Source organism: Sapajus apella, unplaced genomic scaffold, assembly GCF_009761245.1.
Source record: "Sapajus apella isolate SASKATOON/1434 unplaced genomic scaffold, GSC_monkey_1.0 scaffold59, whole genome shotgun sequence".
Taxonomy (NCBI): domain Eukaryota; kingdom Metazoa; phylum Chordata; class Mammalia; order Primates; family Cebidae; genus Sapajus; species Sapajus apella.
The window spans coordinates 8,447,078-8,456,841 of NW_022436999.1; the positions used below are offsets into that span (position 1 = coordinate 8,447,078).

The 9,764-nt window shown below is 46.1% G+C and overlaps 1 long non-coding RNA gene across 1 annotated transcript in view; it reads left to right on the forward strand.

The window, feature by feature from the left end:
- LOC116528720 overlaps window positions 1-2,927 on the forward strand; it is a 5,136-nt gene extending 2,209 nt beyond the window's left edge. Inside the window, exon 3 of the long non-coding RNA XR_004259161.1 lies at window positions 2,918-2,927. This is a non-coding gene — a long non-coding RNA (uncharacterized LOC116528720). The remainder of the gene's footprint in view (window positions 1-2,917) is intronic.
- The last annotated feature ends 6,837 nt before the right edge of the window (window positions 2,928-9,764 follow it).

The window sequence follows — 9,764 nt, forward strand, 5'->3', positions numbered from 1 at the left end:
CCTCGGCCTCCCAAAGTGCTGGGATTACAGGCTTGAGCCACCGCGCCCGGCACATATATATATATATTAAGGTAGAGTTTTGTTCTTGTTGCCCAGGCTGGAGCACAGTGGTGCAGTCTTGGCTCACTGCAATGTCTGCCTCGGGTTCAAGGTATTTGCCTGCCTCAGCCTCCAGAGTAGCTGGGATTACAGGCATGAACCACCACACCTGGCTAATTTTTGTATTTTTAGTAGAGACAGGGTTCACTATGTTGCCCAGGCTGGTCTGGAACTCCCAACCACGGGTGATCCACCTGCCTCAGCCTCTCAAAGTGCTGGGATCACAGGTGTGAGCCACTGTGCCCAGCCAAGACTGGGTAATTTATAAAAGAAAGAGGTTTAATTGGCTCACAGTTCCACATGGCTGGGGAGGCCTCAGGAAACTTACAATCATGGTAGAAGGGGAAGCAGGCACCTTCTTCACAAGGTGGTAGGAGAGAGAAGAGTGAAGAAGGAACTTCCAAACACTTATAAAACCATCATAACTCTTGGGAACTCACTCACTATCAAAAGAACAGCATAGGGGAACCACCCCCATGATCCAATCACCATCCTCCCTTGACACATGGGGATTACAGGTCCCTCCCTCGACATGAGGGGATCACAACTGGAGATGAGATTTGGATGGAGACACAGAGCCAAACTATGTCAGGACCTTTGTATTTACTGTGTTTATTGCAATCCATGCCCTGTGCAGAGTGAGCTTCATGTATTAGCTCATTTAATCCTCACAACAACCTTTGCAATAAACAGAAATGATTATTATCCCTCTTTACAGATAATAAAATTTAGGCTTAGATGAATATTTAAAACTTCATCTGTCTGGGCCGGGTGCGGTGGCTCAAGCCTGTAATCCCAGCACTTTGGGAGGCCGAGGTGGGTGGATCACGAGGTCAAGAGATCGAGACCATCCTGGTCAACATGGTGAAACCCCGTCTCTACTAAAAATACAAAAAATTAGCTGGGCATGGTGGCGCTTGCCTGTAATCCCAGCGACTCAGGAGGCTGGGGCAGGAGAATTGCCTGAACCTGGGAGGCGGAGGTTGCGGTGAGCCGAGATCGCGCCATTGCACAGCCTGGGTAACAAGAGCGAAACTCCGTCTCAAAAAAAAAAAAAAAAAAAAAAAACTTCATCTGTCTGAGACTAGGACCCGTGCTTTCACCCACTTCTCTAAACAACCTCTCTGATTCTGCCCAACTCCTGCAACACTTTTTCCCTGTCTTTCCTTAGTTTAAAAGTCTCCTGTGGCCCTCTTGAAGACAGGGTCCATATCTGATTCATTTTTGTATCCCAAACATCTATTACTGTGCCCAGCACATAGTAGGTACGCAGTAAATGTTAAGTGGATGAAGTCATCTGGAATTCAGGCTCTGCAAAAATTTGGCATGACTCTCCCCAGACCATAACCTTATAAAAAGGCTTCTAGCCTAGGTCAGGGTAAATACTTAATTCAATAAAAAATATATATATATTTTTTTACTTAGTATCTACTATGTGACAAGCACATAGGTCTCCAATACTCCCAACAAAGCAACATTAAGTGGTTTTTACACCTATAGGCACAGTAAAGACTGTTTCTCTCTACCCCTTATCATGTTTCTAACAGCACAGTGGCTGGGATACCCACCCCAGACTAGAGGTTACAGCAATAAATAAAATAGCAACTCACCCCTACCCACCTGCCTTCTTGAAGCTTATATTCTCCTTTCATTTGAAGAAAGCCTCACTGGGCACCTCCCCTGACAGTGCCATTATGATGCTTCTTCCTGATAGTGGTTGTATTAGTCCATTCTTATGCTGCTAATAAAGACATACCTGAGACTAGGTAATTTATAAAGGAAAGAGGCTTAATTGACTCAGTTCAGCGTGTCTGGGGAGGCCTCTGGAAGCTTACAATCATGGCAGAAAGGGAAGCAAACACGTCCTTCACATAGTGGCAGCAAGGAGAAGTGCCAAGCAAAAGTGGGGAAAAACCCCTTAAAAACCATCAGATCTCATGAGAGCTCACTCACTATCAAGGAACAGCCGCATTTGGGTAACCACTCCTGAGACTCAGTTACCTCCCACCAGGTCTCTCCCACAACGTAGGGATTATGGGAGCTACAGTTCAAGATGACATTTGGGTAGGGACACAGCCAACCCATATCAGTGGTGAAGACTACACCTGTCCTCTTAGAGTTGTTATACAATCCAGATGAATAAATACACAGGTAAAAATAAAAGGCAACTCCCACGCTAAAACCAAATGACCGTGGCTCCCCACTCCCAGGCAGGCTGACAGCCCTAGGACCACTGGCTCAGGTGCATGCTTTCCTGAGCAGCCCTTCAACCTGGCAGAGGCCCTCACGGAGCAGGTCCAGAGGGGCAGTCCTGGCATCCTCTGGCTTCACCCCTCACACGTGCTGGGCTGCTGCCTCTTCCTCCCTCCTGCTCCAGATCCAGAAGAAGGGCCTGGGCAGGCCCCATAGTACTCCTGACTTGCCTGGGCTATTGTTAGCTTAAGGATCAAAAAGAGAAAGTGGAGCCAGGAGTTGCGGGGAGGAGAAGCTGGTGAGCTGAGGCAAGAGCTGGCTCCCGGGTTGGCCCCGGTGGGGACACCAGGTCAAAAGCAAGGAAGCACCTCAGAGGCACTGATACTGACAAAGGACCCAAGGTCACAGAGCTCACCACACACGTCCTTCCTGTTATTTTCCCATCATACACAGAGTTAAAACTATGAAGTCTCTGTAGCTGTGAAAGCTGGGAGAGGTAGTCTGTCACCTTAGGGAGCATCTTACTATTGAATTACAGAGGCTCAACGTGAAACCCAGAGGGTGGGGCAGATCAGCTCTGGATTCTTCTCTTCCATCTGCCTTTCTGCCCCCACCTACAAGACAGAGCAGCCTGTTGCCGGACCTCCTCAAGCCCACCAGAGTCTCTGCACTGATCTTCAGCATTCTTCGGCAGCTTTTTCTGGGGTCTCCCTCTACCCCTCACCTTCCACCCATGTAGCCTTTGGCTCACCCTCTGTCCAATTCCTCACTTCACCCCAGCTTCTGAAATGAGCTATGCTTCTTTCTGAAACTATACATGCATGTATTGGGTCACTTGGGGCCAGCATGGGGAAGCTGCGATTTAGGGACTCCTTCACCGTCAGGAGCTCAAATCATCACTTGATTTAGGGGTAGGCCTGCAGCCTAACAGGGTTCTCTCATTTAGTCAAACCAGTTGAAGGAGAAAGTTAGGAAGCATTTCAAAGTAAAGGAAGGGACCACAGCGTCAGTCCCTGGAAGGGTTCAGCTCACTGTCACTTTCACGCAGTGTAGAACAGCTTGATTGTTTTCCTTCCTTTCTTGAATAACTCTTCCTTAATTTTTTTTTTTCAAAGACAAGGTCTGTCTGCCAGGCTGGAGTACAGTGGTATGATCATAGTCCACTGCAACCTTGAACTCCTGGATTCAAGTGATCCTCCCACCTCAGCCTCCCGAGTAGCCAGGGTGACAGGGGCATGCCACCATGCCTGGCTCATTTTTAAAAAATTTTTTGTAGAGACGAGGTCTCACTGTGTTGCCCAGGCTGGTCTCGAACTCCTGATTACAAGTTATCCTCCTGCCTTGGCCTCCCAAAAATACTGGGAGTCCAGGCGTGAACCAGCGCGCCCAGCCTTTTCCTTGATTTTTAAGACTCAGTTCAAAGAGCGCTTCTCTTTCTCCTTCCATGAGCCCTCCAGGCCACAGCGACCTCAAACTGCTCTGAGTTTGCAGAGCTGCCCACTGTATATGCAGCAAACTGAATTCCATATTGCTGTGTGTCTTTTCTTGGGTTGATCATTGATCTGTGCTTGATCAGCTACATGGGTCTGAGCTGAGAATATGTTCTGACTGCACAGTCTAGGTGGTGAACTACCTGGGGCATTAGGGCAGGCCTCCACCTTTGCGAACCTCCCACGGCCTCTTGGCATCTTGGCAGGTATGGGGTAAATATCTGCTTCCTTGTTGATGGATGGATGATTAAAGATGGAAACTGGCTCCCTCAGTTGATTGACTTTTCTGATAAGATAGGGAGGTGGGTGGCACTTCTGAGAAAGGCCCATATCTTGTCTATTCTTTGCTTAAAGTGCTGTTTCAGCAAAAACCAAAGCTGAACAGAAGCCCAGAGGAGTGGAAATTACAGGGAAGGGTGTGCTTTTTTAGGCCCATGTTGCAAAGTGATGATAAAACATCCAACTACACTTCCATTCCTAGCTCAGAAACCACAACAGATGGAAGCGGGTGTGGGCCGTAATTAGTGCCCGAGGTGAGTGAAGAAAGGAAAACCTCGTCAAAGGAAATCAGCCCAGAGAACAAAGGCTCCTGGGTTTGCTTTGGAAGAAAGGACGGGGGATTATGTCCTGGCTCCTTCAAGAACAAGAGACCTGGCACTGGATTAAACCATCCAAATATTAAAACCAATAATTATGTGTTGTGGGAAGGACCAGCCTGGTTTCTCAGTGCCACATCCATTTCCTGTGGTGGGTGGCATGTCCACAGGGAATGGCAATGCCAAGTTTCCTCAGCTCTCTTCTCAGTGCAGGGAAGTTAGAAGAAAGCCAGAGAGTGTGGCTCGGAAATACAAAGCAAGCCACTGTGAAGGTCGTTTGAGCAAGACGAGCCAGGTTTCAACCAGCATGGCTCGTTCTCTGGGTGGTTTGGCCGAGCCAGGGACAGGCTCCGGAGGAACTGGTCTGGGTGAAAACCATCTCCTGGATGAAGAAGCAAGGGCGGGAAGTGAGTAAAGAAGCAACTGCTCGTATTTGGGACAAAGAATGGTTTGAACGACTTCACGATCTTTTCCAAGGACGGCACAGGAACATCCTCGGATTGCTCACCCCTGGGAGAAGTATAGGGTCATGGTTCCTGCCCTCAGCCATGGCTTTGGCATCAGCACCCTCTATCAAGAGAAATGGCTCCTTTCCCTTTGTCCCACAAAGTCAACTTTTAAAAAATGACCTAATTCAGTAAAAGTAGTCATTGGCTACCTTCACATACAGGAGCAATGGGAGTGGGAGGTACCGAAAAGAAGTTGTGGCCCCCACCATGTTGGAGTTCAAAGAGGGTGATGGCCATAGCGGGGTGCCAGCTTTGGGAGTGTCCCTCTGAAAAGGAGTCCTTCCCAGTGTCATCCAGCCCATGGTGTGAGACTCTAGGGTGTCTGTCTCCTTATGCCCATGTGACTGGGTGGCACACAGCCTGGAGAGAGGAGGTGGTCCTCACAGAGCTCCTTTAGGTCAGGCTTCCCAGGGGGCACACCCAGAAGTCCCTTTAGCTCCACCTCCCTGAAGGTCCTGGGTTAGGGCCCTGCCCATAGTGAGGGCTCAGTGATCTCAGCAGGACACTTGGGCAAAATGTGCTGACCTCATCTACACCTTCTAAATTTTTAGGAGGCACCCACTTGCTGAGATGCATTACTCAGCATTATGGGGTTCTTTACTCACATGCTTTGGTTGCCAGGCAGTCCAGTGCCTTGGTAAAGAGAAATAGTCAGTTAACTAGAGAACAAGGTGACTACTGCCTCCCCCACCCTGCCTTTTTGTGAGATAGGGTCTTGCTCTGTTGCCCAGCCTGAAGTGCAGTGGTGTGATCATGGCTCACTGCAGCCTCAACCTCCTGGGCTCAAGTGATCCTCCCACCTCAGCCTCTTCAGAAGCTAGGACTACAGGCCTGTGCCACTATGGCTAGGTAACTTTTAAATATTTTGTAGAGAGGGGAGTCTTACTATGTTGCCCAGGCTGGTCTCAAACTCTGAGCTCAAGCAGTCCTCCCATCTCAGCCTCCCAAAGTGCTGTGATTACAGACATGAGCCAATGCACCCAGCCCTGCCTCTTTTTAACCCTTCTCTATGATATGTATCACCAAATAGTCCTTAAAAATTTTTAAAGATAAAAATAATTTTTAAATAAGAATTTAAATGTTTTAAGATTGTTTGCTAACGTATTAATAGTTGTTCATGGGAGAAAATCTAGAAAAAAACAGAAAAGTATTAAACTAATTGTTTAATCTCTTGTAACTGCATAAGCTAGAGACCTTTCAGTAAATATGCCCTCGCTGCTCTTTTTCTGCCTCCCTTTATATTTTCAAAATTGAGATCTCATGTCATATGTGTATGTATATATGTTGATTGTCTTAGCCTGTTGTGTGTTGTTATAAAGGAAGACCAGAGGCTGGGTAATTGACAAAGAAAAGAGCTTTATTTGGCTCAGAGTTATTCAGGCTGTACAAGAAGCATGGAGCCATTACCTGCTTCTGGTGAGGGCTTCAGGAAACTTTCAATCGTGGTGGAAGGCGAAGGGGATCTGGCATGTGCAGAGATCACACAGCCAGAAAGAAAGCAAGGGGCCTATGGTGGGGAGTGCCAGGCTCTCATAGGCACTAATAGAGCAAGAACTCACTTACTACCTTTAGGACAAAGATGGCACCAAGACATTCATGAGGGATCCATTCCCTGTACCCAAACACCCCCCATGAGGCCCCACCTCCAACACTGGGGATCAAATTTCAACATGAGTTTTGGGGGGAACAAACATCCAAACTGTAGCATATAGATATACACACACATATACCAAATATCTTTTTTTCTTCTTGAGACGGAGTCTTGCTCTGTCAGCCAGGCTGGTGTGCAGTGGTGCAATCTTGGCTCTCTGCAGCATCTGCCTCCTGGGTTCAAGTGATTCTCCTGCCTCAGCCTCTTGAGTAGCTGGGATTACAGGTGCACATAACCCATGCCTGGCTAATTTCTGTATTTTTTAGTAGCGACGGGGTTTCACCATGTTCGTCAGGCTAGTCTCGAACTCCTGACTTCGTGACCCACCCACCTCAGCCTCCCAAAGTGCTGGGATTACAGGAATGAGCCACCGCAACCAGTCTACTAAATATCTTTTACTTAGCCATATTGTAAATAGTGACAAAGAATATCTCTTTATGCACTCCCAGAACCACTACCACAATCAAGATCTATAGAATATTTCCATTACCCCAGAAAGTTCCCTGATGCCCTTTCTCAGTCAATTCCCTCAATCCCCAGCTCCAGGCAGCCACTGATCATCTTTCTGGCACTATAGATTATATTTGTTTTCCTAACATTTCTTTGTTCTTTTTGTTTTTTTTTTGAGACAGAGTTTCACTCTTGTTGCCCAGTGCAATGGCATGACCTTGGCTCACTGCAACCTCCGCCTCCCGGGTTCAAGTAATTCTTTTGCCTCAGCCTCCCAAGTAGCTGGGATTACAGGTGCCCACCACCACGCCTGGCTAATTTTGTATTTTTAGTTGAGACGGGGTTTCTCCATGTTGGTCAGGTTGGTCTCGAACTCCCGACCTCAGGTGATACACCTGACTCAGCTTCTCAAACTGCTGGAATTACAGATATGAGCTACCGTGCCCGGCCCCTAATATTTCAGTACATGGAATTATACAGCATGCATTCCTTTGTGTCTGCTTCTGTCACTCTGCATAATGTTTCTGAGGCTCATACATGTTGTTTCAGGTCTAAGTAGTTCATTCCTCTTGATTACTCAGTAGTGTTCCATTGTATTGTTACAACACAGTTTATTCATTCACCTGTTGATAGACATTTGGGTTGTTTCCAATTTGGGGCAATTATGAATAAAGCTACTATGAACAAGTCATTGTATGGACATGTCTTCATTTCTCTTGAGCAAATACCTAGCAGTGAAGTTTCTGAATCATAAAGTATGTATATGTTTAAACTTATATATGTGTAAAGTCAAAGTGTCTTTCAGAGTGTCTGTACCATTGTACAGTCTCATCAGTCATATATGAGCATTCCAGTTCCTTCACATTCTCACCAAAACTTGAGATAGCCAGTCTTTTACATTTTAGCCATTCTGTTGAGTATATCGTTATATATAGTTCTAAATTCTGTGTTTTTTATTTAACATTAGATTATGACTATTCCCCAAAATACTAAACATTCTTTGTAAATGTCATTTTTTATGGATGCACTATATGTCATTTTATGAATGAACCACACCTTAGTTAAGTAATTCTCCATTGGTGAATATTTCCATTGTTTATAGTTTTCTCCATAAATAATGCTTTTAAAATATCTTTGTCAGAATAAGTGGCTATTTTCTTAGGATAAATAACCCAAGTGATTCTTTTGGTAGAAAAATTTAGATACATGAAAAGAAAAAAAAATTATATATAATTTCATCACCTTGACAAAACCATCATTAACATTTTGGGGTATAACCTTCCAGCTAACTAGATAGCCATCATGTTCTTGTTCACTAGGCTAAACTGCATCTCAAAATAAAGTATGTGTATATATACTTAATCTATCTTCACACACACAAAGTGTCACTGTGGAATGTGAATCTTTCTAAGGCTCTTGATACATATTACCAAGAGTTCATTCTTGGCATTTTGGTTCAAGGAGGATTCCAGCATTTCAATTGGTCCGGTGGGCACGTTTGGATGCTTTCAATGGAAGGGGCCAGAACATTAAGGAAAACCCCTGCCGATCTCAAGGAAGACTCTAGAGACACTCTCCCTAAAAACTTCAAATGAAGTCCTACCTCACTACAGAAGAAGCGGAATGTTCAAAACTAGAAAGCAAAAAACAAGCAGCTTCTTTCACGCTCCCTTCTCCCCTCTGACAAATACATATATTGTACATGTATATTCTTTAAAGTATTCCATGGAGTCCTCCCACTTCTGAGCTTTGGAAAGAATCCACTGCAAGACACACCCTTTCTGGATCCAAGGAGGAATTCCCTAGACGCTGGGTGTGTGCTGAAAGCACAAAGCTGGACTGTGGGGACAGGCCCCCACTGGCAAATGGCTCTAAGCTGAAGCCGGTGGGCACCTGGTGAAGATGTAGGGTAGAAACAACCACTCTCAAGAATGTAATGGAGAGAAGAGAAAAACTTGGTTTCATTTTCAGTCCAGAGGAGTGTACACTTAAGCAATTACTTCCTAGGCAGACCAAAGAAGCAACTCCTGGAAAATGTGAGCCAACATTGCTTTTGCACTTCCTATGTGCCAGGCACTAGATTAGGTGCTTTATGTGCAGCAGCCATGTTAATACTCAGTGACCCTATGAGGCTTACTATTATCCCAGTTTTGCAGATGAAGAAACAGAGGCGAAGAGGGGTTAAGTAACTTACTTGAGGTCGTGCAGCTCATATGTGTGACTGGAGCCTCTCTGACCAGGTCCATATGATGTGGAACCACATACTCGAGTAATTCCCTGTCCCCTCCCACTCCCCTATGCCAGCCAGCTCTCAGAACTGTGCTAATACTGTGCCCCAGTAATAATGCCTCTGCTCTGCTCACTATACCCACACCTGCACCGATAGCTGTTCACATGGGTGCTTTGGAAGTTGTGTACACCAGGTCACAAGGAATATGAATGACTCTTCTGGGGCATCCAGGTGAGGGAGGCAGTGTCATGTGGGGAAAAGGACAGCTGACTGGGGTTTGTAAGGGTTGATTTCTAGCTTGAAATCTGCCATGAACAGCCACGGGCAAGTCACCTAACCTCCCTGGTATCTCACCTGTGCAGGCACTGGCAACCGTTCAGCATCCATTACCCCCATTCAATCGTAAGGCCTCCTTCTGGTGAGATTCACTGAGTCGGTGTATTTAAACATAGAACCACAAAAGCCACTCAGCCGCTAGAGCAGCCTGCCTCAGTGAGATCCCTGCCCTGCTGGCTGTGAAAGCCCAGGAAATTTTTTTAACTCACT